The sequence below is a fragment of the Choloepus didactylus genome, chromosome Y (genome assembly GCF_015220235.1).
Source record: "Choloepus didactylus isolate mChoDid1 chromosome Y, mChoDid1.pri, whole genome shotgun sequence".
NCBI lineage: Eukaryota > Metazoa > Chordata > Mammalia > Pilosa > Megalonychidae > Choloepus > Choloepus didactylus.
In genome coordinates, this window is record NC_051335.1 from 7,420,314 (window position 1) to 7,431,406 (window position 11,093).

The 11,093-nt window shown below is 45.2% G+C and overlaps 1 pseudogene; it reads left to right on the plus strand.

Moving 5' to 3' along the window:
- The first annotated feature begins 711 nt into the window (after nucleotides 1-711).
- Nucleotides 712-10,556, plus strand: LOC119524001 (annotated as a pseudogene).
- Nucleotides 10,557-11,093: the final 537 nt, after the last annotated feature.

An 11,093-nucleotide genomic window follows, 5' to 3' on the forward strand; every position in this document is an offset into this window, starting at 1 on the left:
TGTGGCTTAAAGACAGACCTGTAGATAAATAGAATAGAATTGAGAGTTCTGAACTCAACCCTCACATTTATGGCCAACTGATTTTTTAGAAGGTGGCAAAGACCACTCAATTGGGAAAGAATAGTCTCTTCTGCATTTTTTATGGGAAAACTAGATCTTCAAAAACAAAATGTAGGAAGCACCTCAGGACCTTGTGTTAGGCAATCATATATTAGACTTTACACACAAAGTACAAGCAACAAATGAAAAAATAGAAAACTGAGACCTTATAAAAATTAAAAACTTTTTCCCTTCAAAGGAATTTTATCATAAAAGTAAAACAACAACCTATACAATGGGAGAAAATATTTTGAAACCACTTACCTGATAAAGGATTAACATCCAGGATATATAAAGAAATCCTTCAACTTAACAACACAAAGAGGAGCAACCCTATTAAAAATGGGCCAAGGCTGCCACTCCTGCCTGTCTCTCTGGTTACATTCATCTGTGGGCTGGGCCGCCACCTCCAACTGGGCTACTGCTATGGAAGTCCCAGCCCTCTTCCACTGGCCCAGTTGCAAGTACCCATCATCATTGTCAACCGTGTGGAGGAGAAGTAACAAGCTTCATAAGGGCAAGCCCCAAGATCGAGGGCTCGGCCTACTAAATTGGTAGTCCCCATGCTTGTGAGAATATAAGGAATTCTCCAGGTTTACACCATTGCAAACGAATGTAATGGTGTAAAGATTCCAGTTGATGCCAGTAAACCTAATCCAAATGATGTGGAGTTTGATAATCTGTATTTAGATATGAATGGAATCATCCATCCCTGTGCTCATCCTGAAGACAAACCAGCACCAAAAAATGAGGATGAAATGACGGTTGCAATTTTTGAGTACATCGACAGGCTTTTCAATATTGTAAGGCCAAGACGACTTCTGTATATGGCAATAGATGGAGCAGTACCACGTGCTAAAATGAACCAGCAGCACTCGAGGAGGTTCAGAGCATCAAAAGAAGGAATGGAAGCAGCAGTTGAAAAGGAGTGAGTCAAGGAAGAAATATTGGCAAAAGGTGGCTTTCTTCCTCCAGAAGAAATAAAATAAAGATTTGATAGCAACTGTATCACACTTGGAACTGAGTTCATGGACAATTTTGCTAAATGCCTTCGCTATTACATAGCTGATCATTTAAATAATGATCCTGGGTTATTTTATTTGATGCTGGTGCTCCTGGTGAAGGAGAGCATAAAATCATGGATTATATCAGAAGACAAAGAGCCCAGCCTAACCATTACTCAAATATTCATCATTGTTTATGTGGAACAGATGCTGATCTCATTCTGCTTGACCTTGCTACACACGAAGCCAACTTTACCAGTATTAGAGAAGAATTCAAACCAAACAAATCCAAACCATGTAGCCTTTGTAATCAGTTTGGAAACAAGGTCAAGGACTGTAAAGGTTAGCCAAGAGAAAAGAAAGGAAAGCATGATGAACTTGCCGATAGTCTTCCTTGTGCTGAAGGAGAATTTATCTTCCTTCGGCTCAATGTTCTTCGTGAGTATCTGGAAAGAGAACTTAACCATGGCCAGCCTGCCATTCACATTTGATGTTGAGAGGAGCATCAATGACTGGGTCTTCATGTGCTTTTTTGTGGGTAATGACTTCCTTCCTCACACTTGCCATCTTTATAGATTAGGGAAGGTGCAATTGACTGGTTAACATATACAAACATGTGGTACACAAAACTGGGAATAGCTTACAGAAAGTAGTTATGTCAATCTGCAAAGTGTAAGATGATCATATTAGCATTTGGTGAAATTGAGGATAGCATTTTTAAAAAGAGAAAGGGTGATGAGGACAGTTGTAGAAGATTACAGAAAAAAAAAGAAAAAGAATGAAGAGAGATCAACCAGCTTTCACTCCTGGTGGAATAGTAACCCCTCAAGCCTTGGGTTCAAGAAATTCGCCAGGTTCTCAAGTAGCCAGTAATCCAAGACAGGCAGCCTATGAAATGAGAATGCAGACTAACTGTCGTCCTTCAGTATCTTCTAATACGAGTTTCACTTCTGATGGCTACCCGTCTCCAGTAGGAGGAATTAAGCAAAAAGCAGAAGACAATGACAGTGAACCTGAGCCAGAAGGATAGCATCAGATTATGGGAAGCTGGCTGGAAACAGCGATACTACAAAAACAACTTTGATGTTCATGCAGCTGATGAGAAATTCCGTCATAAAGTTGTGCAATCTTATGTTGAAGGGCTCTGTTGGGTTCTTCACTATTATTATCAGGGCTGTGCTTCCTGGAAGTGATATTATCCATTCTGTTACACACCATTTGCTTCAGACTTTGAAGGTATTGCAGATATGCCTTTAGATTTTGAGAAGGGCACTGTATTAGTTAGGGTTCTCCTTGGAAACAGAATCAATGAGAGATGTCTCTTCTTATCAAATTGTAAAAGTGACTCACGCAACTGTGGGAGCACATGAGTCCAAATTCTGCAGAGCCGTCAACAAGTTGTCAACTCCAAGGAAGACGTCCGACGAAATCCTCGGGAAACGAACCGACAACTTTGACGAACTCCTCAGGAAACGAACCGGCAACTTTGAAGAACTCCTCAGGAAACGAACCGGCAACTTTGAAGAACTCCTCAGGAAACGAACCGACAACTTTGACGAACTCCTCAGGAAACGAACTGGCAACTTCAACTAGCTCCCCAGGAAAAGCTTCACTGATCAGCTGAAGAAGAAGTGAAGGTTCTCTAACCGTCCAGCTTATAAGCCTCCAACTGATCACCCGGACCAAATCCAGCCAATTGCATTCTCTCACTGTGGAAGCACACCCCTTGATGAGTCATCAGTCAGCTGCAGTCAATTGACTGATGATCCGACAAACCAACCAGCCTCAAATAGCCTCACAGGAATCGTCAGGCCAGTGCGCGCTTGACCAGACAGCTAGGCCACCTAGCCAAGTTGACACATGAACCCAACCATCACAGTCCACCCCTTGTCAACTTGGCAGTCGTACACATCACCTAAAACCATATCTTCAAAATGAACGTTACAGCTTATGCCATATGATAAGGGGATAAGACAGAGAAGAAAGCAAAAATATTTTCTTCACAGACAAATACAAACATAATCATCACAAAACGAGGAGGAAATATTCATATCATCATAGTCCTCGTTTCTGTAACTGGTCATGTGGCCGTAGTTCATATTTATCACGACCTTCTTCCACTACCCATTCCATGTTCCCTTTACCCTCAGCAAGCACTTCAGCTGGCCGTGGTTCTTTGGCTGGTGGGGTGACCCAAACCTTCATTCCTGAAGTTTCTTGGCCATTGGTAGTCCTGCCTGGATTGGGTTGTTGCAGTTTTCCATTGACTTGAATCACGGGGCATGGTAGTACTAAGAGACGCCCCAGGGGATCTCCTGTATGCCAGGAAAACTCTTCTTTACTTCCATTGTGCAGTTGCAGTGCTATTTCCCCTTGATAGTCAGGATCAATCACCCCAGCCAGTACAGTAATCCCCTTACTTGCCTGTTGATTCAGAAGCATAAGAAGCCCAAAGTGGCCAGGTGGCAGCCTTAACTTCCAGTTCAATGGGATTATTGTTGTGTTTCCTGGTGGAAGCACTCCTCCTTTTGGAACCAAGACTTGTAGACCAGCAGAGCTTAAACTTGCAGGGACAGGAAGCAAAAATTTCCCTAGTGGATCACTAGGAGTGATAGTGAATGGTGCTACTCCTGTTTCCACCCCTTGATTCCTGGACCCATGAATCCTGGCTATGGGAGAAACAGCACCATAGAGTGGACGCTGATTCAGAGCATACACAGCCTCCTGGAGAACACTGCCCCAGCCCTGCAAGGTATTGCCACCTAGTTGGCACCGTAATTGAGTCTTCAATAGGCCATTCCACCGTTCTATCAACCCAGCTGCTTCTGGATGATGGGGAACATGGTAAGACCACAGAATTCCATGAGCATGTGCCCATCCCCTCACTTCATTTGCTGTGAAGTGGGTTCCTTGGTCCGAAGCAATGCTGTGTGGAATACCATGACGGTGGATGAGGCATTCTGTAAGTCCACGTATTGTAGTTTTGGCAGAAGCATGTCATGCAGGGAAGGACATGGACATACCCATATCCAGAGTATGTGTCTATTCCAGTAAGAACAAATCACTGCCGTTTCCATGATGGAAGTGGTCCGATGTAATCAACCTGCCACCAGGTAGCAGGCTGATCACCCCGAGGAATGGTGCCATATCGGGGACTGAGTGTGGGTCTCTGCTGCCGGCAAATTGGACACTCAGCAGTGGCTGTGGCCAGGTCAGCCTTGGTGAGTGGAAGTCCATGTTGCTGAGCCCATGCATAACCTCCATCCCTACCACCAAGACCACTTTGTTCATGAGCCCATTGGGCAATGACAGGAGTTGCTGGGGAAAGAGGCTGATTGGTATCCACCAAACGGGTCATTTTATCCACTTGATTATTAAAACCTTCTTCTGCTGAAGTCACCCTCTGGTGAGCATTCACATGGGACACAAATATCTTCATGTTGTTTGCCCACTCAGAAAGGTCTATCCACATACCCCTTCCCCAGACTTCTTTGTCACCAATCTTCCAATCATGTTCCTTCCAAGTCCCTGACCATCCAGCCAAACCATTAGCAACAGCCCAGGAATCAGTATACAGACGCACCTCTGGCCAGTTCTCCTTCCAAGCAAAGTGAACAACCAGGTGCACTGCTCGAAGTTCTGCCCACTGGGAGGATTTCCCCTCACCACTGTCCTTCAGGGATATCCCAGAAAGGGGCTGCAGTGCTGCAGCTGTCCACTTTCGGGTGGTACCTGCATATCGTGCAGAACCATCTGTAAACCAGGCCCGAGTCTTCTCTTCCTCAGTCAACTGACTGTAAGGAACTCCCCAAGATGCCATAGCTGTGGGCTGGGCAAGAGAAGGTAAGGTGGAAGGAGTGGGGGCCATGGGCATTTGGGCCACTTCCTCATGTAACTTACTTGTACCTTCAGGACCTGCTCGAGCTCTATCTCATATATACCATTTCCATTTTATGATGGAGTGCTGCTGTGCACGCCCAACTTTATGACTTGGTGGGTCAGACAACACCCAGCTCATGATAGGTAACTTGGGTCTCATGGTAACTTGGTGGCCCATGGTTAAGCGTTCTGTCTCTACTAAGGCCCAGTAGCAGGCCAACAGTTGTTTCTCAAATGGAGAGTAGTTATCTGCAGAAGATGGTAAAGCTTTACTCCAAAATCCTAAGGGCCTGTGTTGTGATTCTCCTATAGGAGCCTGCCAAAGCCTCCAAACAGCATCTCTATTTGCCACTGACACTTCCAGCACCATTGGGTCAGCTGGATCATATGGTCCAAGCAGCAGAGCAGCTTGCACAGCAGCCTGGACCTGTTGCAGAGCCTCATCTTGCTCTGGTCCCCACTCAAAACTAGAAGCTTTTCTAGTCACTCGGTAAATGGGCCGGAGTAGCACACCTAAATGAGGAATATGTTGTCTCCAAAACCCAAAGAGGCCAACTAAACGTTGTGCTTCTTTTTTGGTTGTAGGAGGGGCCAGATGCAGCAGCTTATCCTTCACCTTAGAAGGAATATCTCGACAGGCCCCACACCACTGAACACCTAGAAATTTTACTGAGGTGGAAGGGCCTTGTATTTTTGTTGGATTTATCTCCCATCCTCTGCCACGCAAATACCTTACCAACAAATCTAGAGTAGTTAATACTTCTTGCTCACTAGGTCCAATCAACATGATATCATCAATATAATGGACCAGTGTGATGTCTTGTGGGAGGGAGAAATGATCAAGATCCCTGCGGACAATATTATGACTTAGGGCTGGAGAGTTGATATAACCCTGAGGTAGCACGGTGAATGTAAACTGCTGGCCCTGCCAGCTAAATGCAAACTGTTTCTGGTGGTCCTTGCTGACAGCAATTGAGAAAAAAGCATTTGCCAGATCAATAGCTGCATACCAGGTACCAGGGGATGTGTTGATTTGCTCAAGCAATGATACCACATCTGGGACAGCAGCTGCAATTGGAGTCACCACCTGGTTAAGCTTACGATAATCCACAGTCATCCTCCAAGACCCATCTGTTTTCTGCACAGGCCAAATAGGAGAGTTGAATGGTGATGTGGTGGGAATCACCACCCCTGCATCCTTCAAGTCCTTAAGAGTGGCATTAATCTCTGCAATCCCTCCAGGAATCCGGTATTGCTTCTGGTTCACTACTTTGCTAGGCAGAGGCAGCTCTAGTGGCTTCCACTTGGCCTTTCCCACCATAATAGCCCTCACTCCAGGAGTCAGGGAACCAATGTGAGGATTCTGCCAGTTGCTGAGTATGTCTATTCCAATTATGCACTCCGGCACTGGGGAAATAACCACAGAATGGGTCCAGGGACCCACTGGACCCACTGTGAGACAGACCTGGGCTAAAACTCCATCAATCATCTGACCTCCATAAGCCCCAACTCTGACTGGTGGACCAGAGTGACGTTGTGGGTCTCCAGGAATTAATGTCACTTCTGACCCAGTGTCTAATAATCCACGAAATATCTGATCATTTCCTTTTCCCCAATGCACAGTCACCCTGGTAAAAGGCCATAGGTCCCCCTGGGGAAGGCTGGGAGGAAGATTAACAGTGTAAATTTTTGGCAGTGTGACAGGGTCCTTCTCCAAGGGTACCCGGCCTTCCCTTCATTCAAGAGGCTCTGGATCTGTAAACTGTCTCAAGTCTGGGAATTGATTAAAGGGCCATGACTCTCTGTTTTTGTAATTCAAGGGAGATTTTTGTTCACGCGGCCTAGAATTCTTCTGCTTATATAGTTCAAACAAGAATTTAGTCGATTGCCCATCTATTTTACTACTTGGTACTCCATGATCCACTAGCCAACGCCATAAGTCTCTGCGAGTCATATTATTTTGATTGCTGCTTTGAGCCTGTTTTCCATTATGGTAGCCCTGTCCACCTTGTCTGTGGTGATTAACTGCAGCCACTTGGCTTCTGCTGACTCGGGACCCGATTATCCCCATTGTGTTTAAGGATTCCAGTTCAGTGACAGCAGTTCCTACAGTAATATCTGACCTACAGAGAAGGGCGACTACAGAGCTCTTCAGGGATGATGGAGCTAGTTTCACAAATTTATTCCTTACAGTCCTGGTAAAAGGTGTGTCCTCTGGACATTCCAGGGCTGTGTGAGCAGGTTTTCCATGATAAATCCACTCTAACATTCCAATCTCTCTAAGCCTTTGAATCCCCTCCTCCACATTATACCAGGGCAGTTCTGGCATTTCAACTTCTGGTAATGCCGGCCACCTTTTGATCCATGTTTCAGCCAGCCACCCAAACAAACTGTTAACACCCTTTCTAACCCCTCGAGCTACAACATTGAATGCAGAATCTCTGCTTAGTGGGCCCATATCAGTAAATTCAGCCTGATCCAACCTTATATTCCTTCCACCATTATCCCACACTCTCAATATCCATTCCCACACATATTCCCCTGGTTTCTGTCTGTATAAGTTGGAAAACTCATACAGTTCTTTTGAAGTATAGTGTACTTCCTCATGGGTCACACTTTGTACCTCACCCTTTGGGGCTTGTTGGGACTTGAGCCTAGTTATAGGTCTTGAAGCAAAAACTGGTGGTGGGGGTGGGTCATGAAAAGAGTTAGAATTATCTCTCAAGCCATTCACCTCAGGGCACTCTGTTGCATTTTCATCTCTTAAAACAGGATTAGTCTCTCCAGACAAGAGTGAGGGCTGCTTCCTCAGGGGAGGTGATTACAAGATTAGCAGGCATTGAAGGGTCAATCTCTTTAGGTGGAGACGGAGATGACATATGGATACAAATAAAGGTATATATATAGAGAGATAAACTTAGAACTGAACTCTTGGGTTCAAAGAAACCAGAAGCTGATGGCTTGGAAAATTATGAGCTTCCAGGGGGTGGAATCCCAGAAGCTACAGCCCAATGTGAGGATGTAACCAACATGGAACCCAGCCGCCATTTCAGTACAGGCCAAGATTGGAAAAGGAGTTAAGCAGAAAGGATTTGTGGAAAGTCCTTTTGTCTGATGGCTTTGACCCCTGCGTGCTTCATGCAAAGCCAACAGAATTTTTGCGAGATCTTTATAGACAGAGCCATTGCCAGTCTGGACTGGAGGAGACAGACAAGGAAAAAATTAAAGGAAAAATCTCTTCAAAGAAAGAGCCATGGAGGTTGAGTTCTGGAGTCAGGAGGTCTCAGGCTGGGAGAGCAGAGCAGCCCACATGCATGGAAAGGGTGAGTTTGCCCTGGAGGTCGAGGGCGGGCTTTCCGCCTCGATGCTCTGGAAGAGTTTTGCCACCTCAGGTCCCAAAGAGGGTGGAGCACATTTCCAGGGAATTGAGGAGAGCCTGGCTGCCACCCCACTGTTCTGAAGAGGTTGAGCGTGTGCCCCGGAGATGGAAGGGAATCCGGGAGCTGCCCCGAGGTTTGAGGAGGGTGGAGCCGAGAAGGTGGTCTCCCCAATGTGTGGAAATGTTGGAGCACTCACCCAAGCATTTGGAGAGGAAACAGCTGCCAAAAAGGCCCTTGGGAAGGGTTAGGCTCCCGCTCTCTCAAGCCCCAAGGATGCAACATTGTTCTGTAAATGACTCTCAGACTTTGAAATCTAATGGAGTTTGTCCTGCAGGTTTTAGGAACTGTTTTGCTCCTGTTAACCCTGTTTTCCTTACTGTTTCCTCTTATGGCAATGGAAATGTTTATCCTATGAATGTTCTTCCTTTGTATACTGGAAGCACATAACTTGTTCTAAGTTCACAAATCCACAGCTAAAGAAAAATTATGCCTTAGGACTGGCCATGCCTATAATTGATTTTGATGGGATCTTGTACTTTTGTTACTGAAATGATTTAAGTTTCTGTGATATTGTGATGAAATGAATGTATTTTGTATTTGGAAAGATAGTGTCATTTTGGGGTCCAGGGGGTGGAATGTGCCAGTTTGAGTGTATTGTGTCCCCCAAATGCCATTATCTTTGTGGTCTTGTGTGGGGCAGACCCTTGGGTGCTGGTTGGATTTGCTTGGAGTGTGCCCCACCCAGCTGTCGGTGATAATTTTGATGAGATGTTCCCATGGAGGCTTGGCCCCACCCATTCGGGGTGGGCCTTGATCGGTGGAGCTATATAAATGAGCTGACTCAAAGAGGAAAGAGAGTGCAGCTGGGAGTGATGTTTTGAAGAGAAGCAAGCTTGCTAGAAAGGAACGTCCTGGGAGAAAGCCGTTTTGAGGCCGGAGCTTTGGAGCAGACGCCAGCTGCCTTCCTAGCTAACAGAGGTTTTCCGGACACCACTGGCCGTCCTCCGGTGAAGGTACCCGATTGCTGAGGTGTTACCTTGGATACTTTGTGGCCTTAAGACTGTAACTGTGTAGTGAAATAAACCCCCATTTTGTAAAAGCCTGTCCATCTCTGGTGTTTTGCATTCTGCAGCATTAGCAAACTAAAACAGGCACCAAACCATTTAAACCATTGGAACAAAATATGGGAATTTTTCCAGCTGCAAGAGGTAACTTTCTACCTCCCTCATGGCAGAAGCTCATGAGTGATCCAAATTCTGGTATGACTTCTACCCTGAAGATTTTGCTATTGATTTGAATGGGAAGAAATATGCACAGCAAGGTGGTGCTGTGTTGCCATTTGTGAATGAGCGGAGGCTGCGAGCTGCCCTAGAAGAGATGTATCCTGACTTCACTTCAGAAGAGACTAGAAGAAACAGTGTTGGAGGGGATGTCTTTTTTGCGGGGAAGCCTCACTCACTTCATGACTTCATTTTGGAGCTGTACCAGATGGGTTCCACAGAGCCAGTGGATGTACCACCTTAACTATGTCATGGGATTCAAGGAAAGTTTTCTTTAGATGAAGAGGCTATTCTTCCAAATCAAATAGTTTGTTCTCCTGTTCCCATGTTACGGGATCTGATGCACAATCTTGCAATCAGTATTAATTTGCAGATGATTACATTTTTAAAGCCGTAATGCTTCCAGGAGCAAGAAAACCAGCACTGGTGCTGAAACCTGGTGACTGGGAAAAATCCAGCAATGGGCGGCAGTGGAAGCTGCAGCTTGGCTTCTACCATGACTGGCAGCCTGTCTACCTGGATCAGGTGGCATTCAGAACTTTGGGCCATGTTATGCAAGAAGCTCAGGAACTGGCATTTATAGCAATGCTGCACCACCACCTGTGATGCACCAGGGAAACTTATACAGGCCATTGCTGAGAGGCCAAGCCCAGATTCCAAAACTGATTTCAAATATGAGGCCCCAGAAGTCCTGGTGAGGCCCTCCTCCCCCTTTCCAGCAGCAAAGATTTGACACAGATCCCGGGGATGAACCACTGCTCCCGTGGAACCGTATGCCCCAAGCCCAAAATGCAGCCTTACAGTCAAACCATTACCAGCTTTTAGCTGGGCCCAGCAGATATCTACCCAGATGTGATGATCGTGGAGGGAGACAGGGATATCCCAGAGAAGGAAGGAAATACTCTTCAGGGTAGAAGTCATACTAGAATCTGGATCACTCATGAGTTTCTGCCATGAGGGAGGTAGAAAGTTACCACTTGCAACTGGAAAAACTCCCATAAGGAAGATACAATTGGAATTAGGCATTTGTAAAGCTTTCCCAAATCCTTTTCAGCATTCTACAGTTTTATGCTGTTTGTGGAAAGGAGATTTCTTTCTCAAGTAGTAGTTTTTAATAAAATCACAGTACTTTGTATATTTCTTTTAAATGTGTATATTTCTTTTAAATGTGTATATTTATACTGATCTGATCTCACTGTAGTATATTTCTTTCCAAAGATGTATGTTGCATAATACAGTGGATCTGAATTTATGATTGCTTGTAGAACACATTTGATGTGGGATTGAGAATATCTTCTTGACCAAAAGGGGGATGCAAAATAAGGTGAAATAGTTTCAGTGGCTGAGAGATTTCAAATGGAATCGAGAGGTCACTCTGGTGGACATTCTTATGCACTATATAAATAACACCTCTTAGGTTTTAATGTATTGGAATAGCTAGAAGTAAATAC